Below are 11,856 nucleotides of genomic sequence, written 5' to 3' on the forward strand. Positions count from 1 at the left end.
GGTTTTTCCAAGAAAATAACAGCAGAATGGTTTGGGAGGATGTATAAAACCCAAAACCAAACTTGGTGCTGCACAGTCCATGCTGGCTCATCATGACCCTATGGAACAGAGCTTCCAAGGACGTATGTGTTTATGGAAGCAGCTTGTCATGGTTTTGTTGCTTTGAGCAACTACCGTGTTTGAACCAACGACTACCTGGTTAAGCGTCAAGCATTTAACCTTTGAACCACCAGGACTTTTCAGAGTATGTATAATGTCCTAGAAAACAACCTAATGTAATATGGACTGCAAATAAAAAGCTTGAACAATTAATGGGCTTCAAAAAGCCTGAAGAAAAATATAATTAAAAGAAAATAAACTTCTCCATAAACTCTTTGAAGCCCCTCATACAACTATATCTTTATCCAGCATTTAAAATCTTTAAAATTGAACCTCAAATCTTCCTATTTAAGAGACGGGGAATGGAGGGAGAAACATTTTTTGCTTCTTATTTTATAATTACAGAAACCTTTTTCTCCCTGCCCCCTAATTATACAATGAACCCAAACAAAACCAAGCCTACTCCCTTCAAGTCAATTCTGGCTTATAACAACCATAAAGGAGAGTGGGTGACCTTCACTGTGGGGTTCTGCGGTGTAATCCTTTGTGGGGGCAGAATGATAGCTCGCTACTGTGGAGCAGGTGGTTTCTAACTGCTGACCTTTCTGTTAACAGCCCAACTCATAGTGCCCTGGCAGACGGCCTTTGAAGTGTACACATACGTTGTTTAGAAATGTCAACTGAGATGATCAAGATGGCAATTTTTAAAACTTTTTGTTCCTTATACATTTCGATATTTAAGAAATACACCAATAAAAATGAAATCTTTTTACCTCGATATAGATGCACATAAAAAGTACAGTCAGCCATGGGAGTGCCATGATGCCAAGACATATGGAGGAATACCTATGAACACCTGCCCATCTCTTCCTCTCACTCTCTGCCTCTGCAGGGTCCTGTGGCTGACGCCACCCCCATTCTTAGTAGCATCTTCCCTACTCACTATTTTAGAGAGATTGTAGAGGCTCATATTCTAATGGCAAGTGTCAAGGGGGAAAAAAGGTCATTACAATAGGGCAAACCACACACTTAAATTTTAGCAACTCTTTTGTTTATTAAATTATTTGACAATAGAAGACATTACTGATCCTTTACATTTAAAAAATAATCTGATAGTTGAAAAAAATTCTTGGAACCAGAAGGGGATACTGTTTATTACACTCTTATTCAATATTTTACTAACATTAAGGCAAAAAATAAGGGAGAAAGGAAAAATAATCCATATTTGTTTTTAAAAATAAAATAAAAAATATAAAAATAAAATTAATCTGTACTTGCAGATGTTATAATCCTATACATATAAAATAATCCCAGAAAAATCTACAAGGAATCTACTATAACTAAAAGATTTAGCAAAGAGACACGGTACAAGATCAACATATAAAATCAGTTGTATTCCTCTACACTAATAAGGAAAAGGCTGAAAAGAAAATAAAGAAACAATACTATTTACAATAGCTTCCCAAAAGGTGAAATATCTAGGAATAAACCTAACTGGGGATATAAAAGACTTATACAGAGAAAACGACAAAACACTACCTACCATAGGGAACCATATATGCCCATATAAATTATATGTACATACAGAATACACACTAATATGTACGTATGTCATACTCATGTATAGGAAGACTCAACATTGTAAAACTGTTGGTACTACACAAATCAATCTATAGATATAAGGTAATTCTGATCCATTAGCCATGAATATTCTTTAAAGCCTTGGAAAAACTAGTCACCAGCTTTAATGGAAAGAAAAGAGACCCTACCTAACCATAGCACTACTGAAGAAGAAGAAGAAGAACCATGTAGGAGGCCTCACATTTCCTGATCACAGAATGACTCTATAATAGTCCAAACAGCCTAGTACTGGCACTCACAGAACCACAGACACATAGCCCAGTGGAATAAAATCAAGAACCCAGAAGTAAATCTATCCACCTGTAGACAACTAGAGCCCTGGTAACATATGCAGTAAGTATTGGTTGCTAATCTCAAGGTCAGCATTTCAAAACCATAAGCTTCTCGGCCCCCATGGAGAAGATGAGGCTGTCTGCTCCCATAAAGATGTACCATCTCAAAAACCCTGTGAAGCCATTCACACATCACGGGTGGTTTGGGCAGCTGGTCTCTAGTAAGCCTAATTCATGAGACAGTGGTGAGAAGGATAGTATTTATTGAACACTAGAAGGGAAGTGATTTTTTTTTTTAATATTAGTATCCCAAGAGACAGAGTGAATCTTGTCTGATAGAGCCTGCCTCCGCAGAAACAGGTCAAAGGTGATTTTCTAGGCAAGGTTTGAGGGAAGGCATCTTCCGCAGTAATCAGCAACTTTCTGTGGTCTGCTCGAGTTTACTGTCTGCTTCTCAGATTGCTCTCCTTGTTTGGAAAAGTGTGTCCAGATTTCACACACGGGTTTGCTGGTGGGTTCTTGCCTTCAAATGGAGGTGGGTCAATATCTAACTTATAATCGGAAACAGACAAGGCTTGTCAATTTATCATGAATTCTAACATAATTATAAGACTGCAGCAAAGGCCAGAAAAGTACAGGAGGCCCCAGTAAGATGCGGGGGCCCAATGAGGCTTCAGTTCTACTCTGTCCTATTGGGTCACTGTGAGTCAGAATCAACCTGATAGCAGTGGGTAAGGTAATGGATAGCTAACCTTTAATAAAGGGTCAACATCCATCAAACGGGAGGCAGAACTGGACAGCCACTGGCAAAAGAAAAAACAAAAACAAAACAAGATCCATTTCTCACACAAACGCAAAAACTACCTCAAAATGAAACAAAAATGTAAAACATTAAACTATATAGGTCATGGAAGGAAAAATAGGAGTACGTTTTGCTCATATTATTGTTCTGGGCCATCAGGTGAATTGTGACTAACAGGGACTCTCTGTCCAACAGAACAAAACACTATCCAGCAAGTGGCCCAGTACAATAATGTGCATAACTTTTCAAATGAAAAATTCATTTGCTCTACAAACTTTTATTCAAAACCATAACAAAGTGTCCCCAAATAGAGATTTAATACTTTAAAAATAGTTTCTAATCTTACTATGTACTTAGCTTATGCTCATGATGCTGAGACTGAATATCTCTTTCACAAGTTTATTATCCATGCTTCTTCCCCTCCCCCTTTCTGTCTTTCCCTTTCCATCTTTCTTTCCTCCCATCCCCCAATCTTTCCTTTTGTGATTCTTGTGATTGTGTTCTTTGCTCCTAATCAAAACACAAGACTGCACAGAGAAGCTGTAGTATTCTTGCCTTATTACTGAATTTGCGGGAAGATCTCCTAAGTCTTGATACAGCTTGTGGAGAAGAGGAGAAGAGAAGTTCAGCAGGGAGACAATATACGCAGGGTACTGAGGCAAGAATAGTCCTGGAGCATATGTAAGTTAAAATTAGTAGAAGGTGCGAAAGCATCATGTAGCATGGGAGAATAAGAGAAGACTTGAGCGATTTTAAAAAAAATCAGCTTATGAGGGTCCTTCAGCCTAAGGAGAAGGATGCTGAATATATAAAAAGTAGTGTTTTCAAGATTTCCAGTAGACAAAGACAAGATCTTATTCATGTTATAGAACAGTCTCCTCTGTGACTGATTAGAATATATGGTAGCTTGTATAGAATGGTGGCTTACAGCAGGAAAACCATCTCGAAGACATCTTCTTTGCAGTGGGCCAGGTAAGAGGAGAGGGAGCAAGAGAGAGAGAGTGAGAGGTACAGAGAGATAGAGAGATTATGAAAGCAACAGAAACCTGCAGAAAGTGTAGGATCAACTTTTAATTCCACAATGTGAGGTGTGTTTTTTCTGTAAGGCTTTTCCCTTAAAAAGATGTTTCCCCTCCAGATATTCTCATGGCTACTCCTCTTACAGACTCATCATTGTTTTTTTAAAGATGTATACTATTCCACTATATGAAGATGCTAGAATGGATGTTTATCCATTTCTCTATAGTTGGAATCTTTGTTTACATCATTTTGTGATCATAACAATTGCTGAAATTAACATAGATGTGGATACATCTGCTCCTGATGTGTTCGGTACTTCTTTAGGGTATATACCAAGTAGAGAGATTGCAGGACCATATGAAATTTTGATTTGCATTTGTTTAAGGGAGCACCACACTATTTGCCAGGTGGTTGTAGAAGTCTACAATCTCACCAGCAATACATGAGTGTTCAATCTCTCCACATCTTCTCCAGCAGTTACCATTTTCCGTGTGTGTGATTTTTTAAAAAACTTTGCTAACAGTATTGGCCAGAGGTAGCATATCATTGTTGTTTAAGTGTGTGTTTCTCTTATTGCTAATGAACAGAAACATTTCTTGATATGATTTCTTGCTGGTCACCTGGATGTGATCTTTAGTAAACTGTCTATTCATGTCTTGTGCCCATATTTTGATTGAGCTATTTGTATTTTTCTTAGTGATGTGTAGTTTCCTACAGATTTTTGAAATTAGCCCTTTATTTGATACATCACTGCTCAATATTTTTTCCAATCTGTATGTTCTCTTTTAACTCTTTTGATGAAGTATTTTATGTGCACATATATCATATTTTGAGAGGGTGTTGGTCCTGTATTTTGTTTTCTATAGTGTGGGTATTTTTCACTATGTTCAGTAGTGCATTTATATAACCGGCAATATCCAGCTTTAATTTTCCTGAAAACCTTTGGAAATCTACAGATAATTTCATTGCACAATGGCTTTGACAATTAGCATTGCTAAGGCACTGACTTTTTGATGTCCCTAACAAGAAATTACAGGGAGTTGGGCAAAGTGCTTGAAAAATCAGAGAAAATTTCAAACCCCATGTTACTAATGAAACCAGAACTTTTATGAGACAATATGGTCTCTAAAATCTTTAGAGTGGTGGTAGAAGTGTAAATGTCCTACTTTTTTGAGTGGCATGAGGAAATTGTAGTAAAGATGCTAAACACGATAGTAGCTGACAATAGAAGATCTTGGAGTGGGTGACCAGTTGCCCCTTAACACTCCATGAGAGGCTGTCTCCTTTCTTCTGCCAGTTTTTACAAAAGGAAATATAAATACTACTGAAGAGTTTTACACATTAGGCTAAAATCTTTTTAAGATTCTGAGAATGTAAGACAAAGAGAATGGTCTGAAAAACAAAACACGACAGAAACCATATCATACAATTATTAAGTAAGCAAAAACTTTCTAGTATACTCAAGACTTCTCTTCCCCTTATATTACCATTCAATTAAAGTGGCCATCATGGCTAATGAACTGCTATGAGACAACATTAAAAAAAAAATATACTGCCTTTGTGAAAGACCTATAAGTGTGCCTTTGAAAGGTAGTGAGTTAAGGGAAACCTAGCTGAGACACAAGTGATTTCAAGGTAGTTTAAATGTAATAAAATAGGCATGAAATGCTCTAATAAATGCTCTTAAGCAAGGCGTCCTCAGTCTGACATTTAAAGGTTTGAAGTAGAAAAACCATCTATTTTTCAATGCATCAAAACATGTGGCAGGATCAAGTGTAGTCCATGTAAAGCCAGCCTGAGCACCGTCTGCATGTTGGTAATGTGTTAAAACGCTGGAGGAGCACATTATACATTTATAACAGGGTTCTCATTTCTTGTCCTTCAGTTTGGCTGTAGTCACCCCCTTCTTTCATTCTCCTCTATTGTTTCATATTCATTGGTTTGTCAGAGGGTATCTCAAATATTTAATTTTTTTATGAGAAAAATCCTGTCCGTGTTTCTGTGCTATTGGTTTCACTTTTTAGATTGTTCTAAGTTGCAGTAGGTAAGTTCTAAAGATTCTACAGATAGAATGAAAAGAACCAGATCTCAGAGTGGTTTGAACCTCAGTTTTCAGACATTTTAAATGATTGTTTTCAGCCCCCAATTTTAATAATATTAGCTCTCTTCATATTCCCAATACCCTGTTTGTTTATTTATTTATTTTGGTACAAATTAATGGGTAGAAACTTTAGGATCAATGTCATTTTCTTAAGTGCTTGGATAAATATAAAAATATTGCTACTTGGGTTTCAGTTCAGACATGCATGGTTTTGTTCTAAACAAAACACATTTAGACATGGTTTTGTGATAAATGGATGCTGGTAGGAAGCTATCTCAGTAGTAAACTTGCCATCGTCTCATTAGGATGGTACCAAAAAAGTCATGTCTGGTGTCATTGGGGAAAAATTTTTTTTAAGGTCTGGGCTAATTTCAAATCTTTAACAAAGTTCAAGTGGACAGCTTTCCAAACTACTGACTCTTTTAACTGACCCTTATATAAAGTGATTCAGCTTCTAATGTATCTAATGTTCTTAAGTATCTAATTACTCTTTTTACCATTTAAATTCTTGGCTGTGAAAGAATGTTTTAAAAAGAACTCCTCTAGTGACTATAACTCAGTGTAAGGAAGACCAAATTCTTGCAGCTGGACCAGTAGGGTAACATCATGATAAATGGAGAATAGGTTGGAGTTGTCAAGGATTTTGTCTTACTTTGATCCACAATCAAGGATCATGGAAGCAGCAGTCAAGAAAACAAACGATATATTGTATTAGGTAAATCTGGTGCACAAAACCTCTTTAGAGTATTGAAGAGCCAAGATGTTTCTTTGAGAACTGACCCAAGCCATGGTATTCTCCATTGCCTCATATGCATGTGAAAGTTGGGCACTGAATAAGGAAGACAGTGGAAGAATCTATGCATTTGAATTGTGGGGTTGGAGAAATATTGAAAGTGCTGTGGACTGCTACAAGGACCAAATGATCTGTATTGGAAGAAGTCAGGCCAGAGTGCTCCTTAGAGGCAAGGATGACAAGACTTCTTCTTACATACTTTGGATCGATTGGCATGTGAGACCAGTCTTTGGAGAAAGACATCATGTTTGGTAAAGTTGAGGGGTGGCATACAAGAAGTAGGCCCTGGATTGACACAGAGGCAGTATCAGTGGGCTTGGGCATAGGAATAATTTGAGGATGGCACAGGACCATGCAGTGTTTTTTGTTTTTTCCACCTGCTCTGTAAGCTGGAAACCTAAATTTTAAGCGTGTCATTTATTTCAGACTAAAGCTTAATGGGGCAAAACATTCACCACACTTTTAAAAGTTCAAAGTTCTATATTGGCCAAGGCATTCTTAATCAAATGATTGATATTGCTATCAGAATTATTCTTAGTGTTTAACAGGAATCAGGTAAAGAGAGTGAGAAATAGTCTCCATCATTTATAAGGAGACACAATATAGGCACAGAAACTTAAAAAGAAAATAAGAGTTTGTGAAATATTGGGTGATAATTTGTTAAAGAATATGGAAGATAGTGGAAACCCAAAATTAAGCGGTAGATATCTAGTCAAATTAAGTCTCTGGAAGATCCCCTCTAATCACAGGGAAGAGTCTCAAGCAGCTTTACTATCAGACAGAGATTATTGTAAACTTGATTATGGTGTATCAAACAATGGTTGTGGTAGTTACATAATCTGTGGTCAATTTGAGGTTTAAGAGTGAAGTTAATCTGTCAATCAGATTGCAGCTTGAGGACCTCATTTGAAGGAGATAAATAGTTCGTTGGGGGCGGGGCACAGGTTCATTTCCTGGGAGATGTTGCAGTTGAAAAGTCACATAGAGACAGGCAGTCAGAGCCTCAGAGCTGAGGAAGTCACATGAAGATCCCTGCCAGTGCTGCGATGCTTACACCGCCATTGGATCCACAAGACATTCTGTGATTGTCCTGCATTCGACAGCATTGCATGTGTTTCATGAGTCTGAAGAGGAATTTATAGATTGGTATCAGACATATGGGCTAAATACTGGACTTATGGAGTTGTTCTGGACTGGGCTGTAATGTTTTCTCAATATTCAATTGCTCTTATATATAAAGCTCTTTCTTATATACATATGAGTGTCTATGAATTTGTTTCTCTAGTCAACCCAGACTAACATAATGGTATAATATAATAATTGGTCAGTTGACTTCCCTCTTGACTCAATCTGAATTTTCTCTAGGCTCAAATATTTTTCAATTGTTTCATGACATAAATTTCTTCTCTGGCTTTTTAAATATTGTTGGGTTTTTTTCCTTACTCTGTATTTTTTAATTTTTTGTAATATTATTTTAAAAAATACTTTTATTGGGGGCTCTTACATCTCATCACAATCCATACATTCCTCCAATGTGTCAAGAAATTTGCACATGTGCCGCCATCATCATTTTCAAAGCATTCTCTTCCTACTTGGCCCCCTGATAACAGCTCCCCACTTCTTCCCCCTTCCTCCCTGCTTGCTCTCCCTCACGATCCCTTGGTAAGTTATAGATTATTTTTTTCCATATCTTACATCGTCCTTACTCTTTATTTTCAAATTATCATTTTCTTCTTTCTGTTTCATTTTGCATTTGTTTTATATTGTTTCTCTTAGGTTTTCCAGTTTGTGAAGCACAGAAGGAATGGCTGCATGGAGAAAATAACTGATGCAATTGTTTATTGGTGACTAGGCATGGGGAAGGTGAAAGGAATTGGGGAATCGAGCAATGAATGTCAAAGGGGGAAGGGAGCAAGCATTAGAATTGATTGTGATGATGAATATGCAACTTTTTTGGAAAGCAATTAATTATGGAAATATATGATATGTGAATATTTTATCAAAATAACTACTAAAAAGAATAAAAGAAACCAAACTTGACCTATGGTTACAATGGGTGGAGGGGAAAGGGTTTTTGCTTAGGGGGCATTGAGGTTATGTTAATATTGGTGGAATAATTTGGAAAAGGACATCATAATGGTTGTACTACATGAAGATTATAATCAATGGCACTGAATTATATCTGTAGAAATTGTTGATTCAGAGAATGTTTTGTTGTGTATATTTTTGTCATAATTAAAAAATAATTACATGGATAACAATGAGTACAAGGAAGAAATATACTAATATTGATTGAGATAATGATTATACACTCTTTTTTATATGATTGAACTACTGAAAGGTATGATATGTGGCTGAAGTGCCAATAAAACTGTTAAAAAGTAAAAATATGGGGTTAAATAAATATTTTTTAGACTCCATAAGAATGAGACATCACAACATTACTGTTAGAATGACTGACATTTAAAATGCAGACCACATCAACTAGTCACAGGAATGTGGAGCAATAGGAACTCTCACTCGTTACTGGACGAGATAAAAATGGAATTATCTATTTCAAAAGAAAGAATTCTAGCTTTTACAAAACATGTATACTCTCATTATATAACCTTGCTTTTAGATTTAACCAAATGAGTTGCAAAATTATGTACACACAGAAATCTGCTCACAAATGCTTATAGTAGTTTTATTCATAGTTGCTAAAACTTGAATAAAGTTTGTAAGTGAGCAAAATGTTTGTCAGTAGGATGAATGGGTAAACTCTGTTATATCAAAACGAGGAGATATTATTTTAGGCAGGGTTCTCTAGAGAAACAAAGTCAGGACACTTATGATTATATATATAAGGGGATAGGTTTATACAGCGAGAAGAAATATAACAGCTATTAGTCCACATTAAACTCACTTTCATGGGACAGTTAATATACTGGAAGTCCTTCAACTCATGTGGGCTGCTGGCTACAAGGTCAAGGAAGCAGACAACTTCTCACATGCAAGGCAAGCAGAGTCTGCCAACAGTCAACAGACAGCAGAGTGGGTCAGCAACAGTCAATTGCTCAGGAGCTTAGGGAGGCAGGCCTTGATGGAATCTGGAACTCAAGCACTGTGCCAGGATCGACCAACCCCCAGCTCAAGCAATGCACACACCAGTGAAGCAAGTCTCCAAGGAACCTTAAACTCTAGCCAAACAATGCAGGACTTGGCTGGGCCATGGTTAGTGTAGCTCACAGGTTGAGGCAGACAACTAGCTAAAGTAGCACCACACTGGTCCGGTCACCAGGGAGAAGAGGGAGACGAGATACTGGCTGTCGTATTTATTTTGGTCATCCTCCAATCAAGCTATGACATGACCAAACCTGCCCACATGTTCCCATTGGCCTAGTTAGGACAATAAACACAACCATCACAGATATTATTCAGGATAAAAACATTTGATCTATCAGGGCATAAAAAGATATGGGGTGGGGGGGGGATTGCATTTTACCAAATGAAAAAAACTAATCTGAAGAGGCTAGAAACTGTATAATTCCAAGTATATGACATTTTGAAAAAGATAAAACAACAGAGACAGTAAAAAGATAAGTTTTAGGGTTGATGGGATGGAGACAGGGGGTAGTGGGAAGAATCAATAGGTGAATCTCAGGGAATGTTTAGGGCACAAAAATGATTCAATATATTACTGTAATGTTGGTTCTGTCATATTATGCACATATCAAAACTATAGGAATATAAAATACAGATAGCCTTTAGTTAATAGTAATGCATAAATAAGAAAAACCCCAAACTCACTGCCATCGAGTTGATTCCTTCTCATAGTGGCCCAGAAGTACTACCCCTGTGGGTTTATGAGACCATATGTATTTATAGGAGTAGACTGCCCACACACCACTTACAGTTGCACTACTTTGTGGGGGAAACAGTAGTCAACCACAGTGTATCCAAAAAAGAAAAAAAAAAATCAAACAATTGAAAATCACCCAGATATAATGGAGCTCTTTGAAAAAAAAAAGTCCCAGAAACACTAGAAATATAATTCAAAAGAATGTTGTTTAAATCTTCTCAAGAGATATGAGTAATTCATGGAAGAAATTTAAAAATAAAAAAATCACACTTCAAAATGAATCCCAGAAAATAAACAATATGATACCATACATAAGTAGGCAATATAGTAAAAGACATGAGGAATGGAATGGATGAAAAGAAAGGCTGAATCAGTGAACTTGAAGACAATCACTCTGACTACAGCCTACAAGAGAGACAAAAAAGCAAAAGAATCTGAAGAAAAGCGGAGAATGGCGTGGATCACTGTTAAAAAAAACGATTTATGTCTTTTCAGGATCCTGAAACAAGAAGAAACAAAAACATATATATACAGAGAAAATGAATGAGAATTCATAGAAGAAAAATTCCTCAACATCACAAAGGAAAAGAAATACTTTTTCAAGAAGCTGAGAGACCCCAAATTAGATCAACCCCAGAAGAAAAACATCTAGACCTAAACAAAACTCCCCAACTTCCAGGAATAGGAGAAAATCCTGTAGGCTAGGAAAAAAAGAAAAACCTACAAAGAAAAACCAATAAGGACAAGCCTGGGCTTCTCAGCCAAAACTATGCTGGCAAGAAGACAATGGAGCAACATATACCAATGTTGAGGGGAAAATAAAAATCCTGCCTAACAAGAAACCAATATTCAGCAAAAGTATCCTACAAATATGAGGGAGAAATTGAGGTATCTCCAAACATGGAAGAACTAAACAATTCATCAAATGAAGACCAGCATTGAAGAATGTTAACTAGATCTCTGAGAGCATCCTACAGGACAACACCACCCAGATATCAATACAATGAAGCAGCAACTCAAACAATACAGAACTAGAAGGGGATTAAAAGATATCAGTAGACACACACACACACACACACACACACACACGCACGCACACACACCTACAATGAAGAAAGTAACTGACTGGATTTGAAAACAATACCCATCTATATGCTGTCTACAGAAGACACACCTTAAACTCAGAGAAAATAAAAGAGTATAAATTGTTATATATGTATGCATATGTGTGTATTGTTGTTGTAGACATTGTTTTACTTTCTGTTGTTGCCTCATTGCACTCAGTCT

The sequence above is a fragment of the Echinops telfairi genome, unplaced genomic scaffold (assembly GCF_000313985.2).
Source record: "Echinops telfairi isolate 266 unplaced genomic scaffold, ASM31398v2 ScPeMD7_7469;HRSCAF=8507_1, whole genome shotgun sequence".
Lineage (NCBI taxonomy): Eukaryota > Metazoa > Chordata > Mammalia > Afrosoricida > Tenrecidae > Echinops > Echinops telfairi.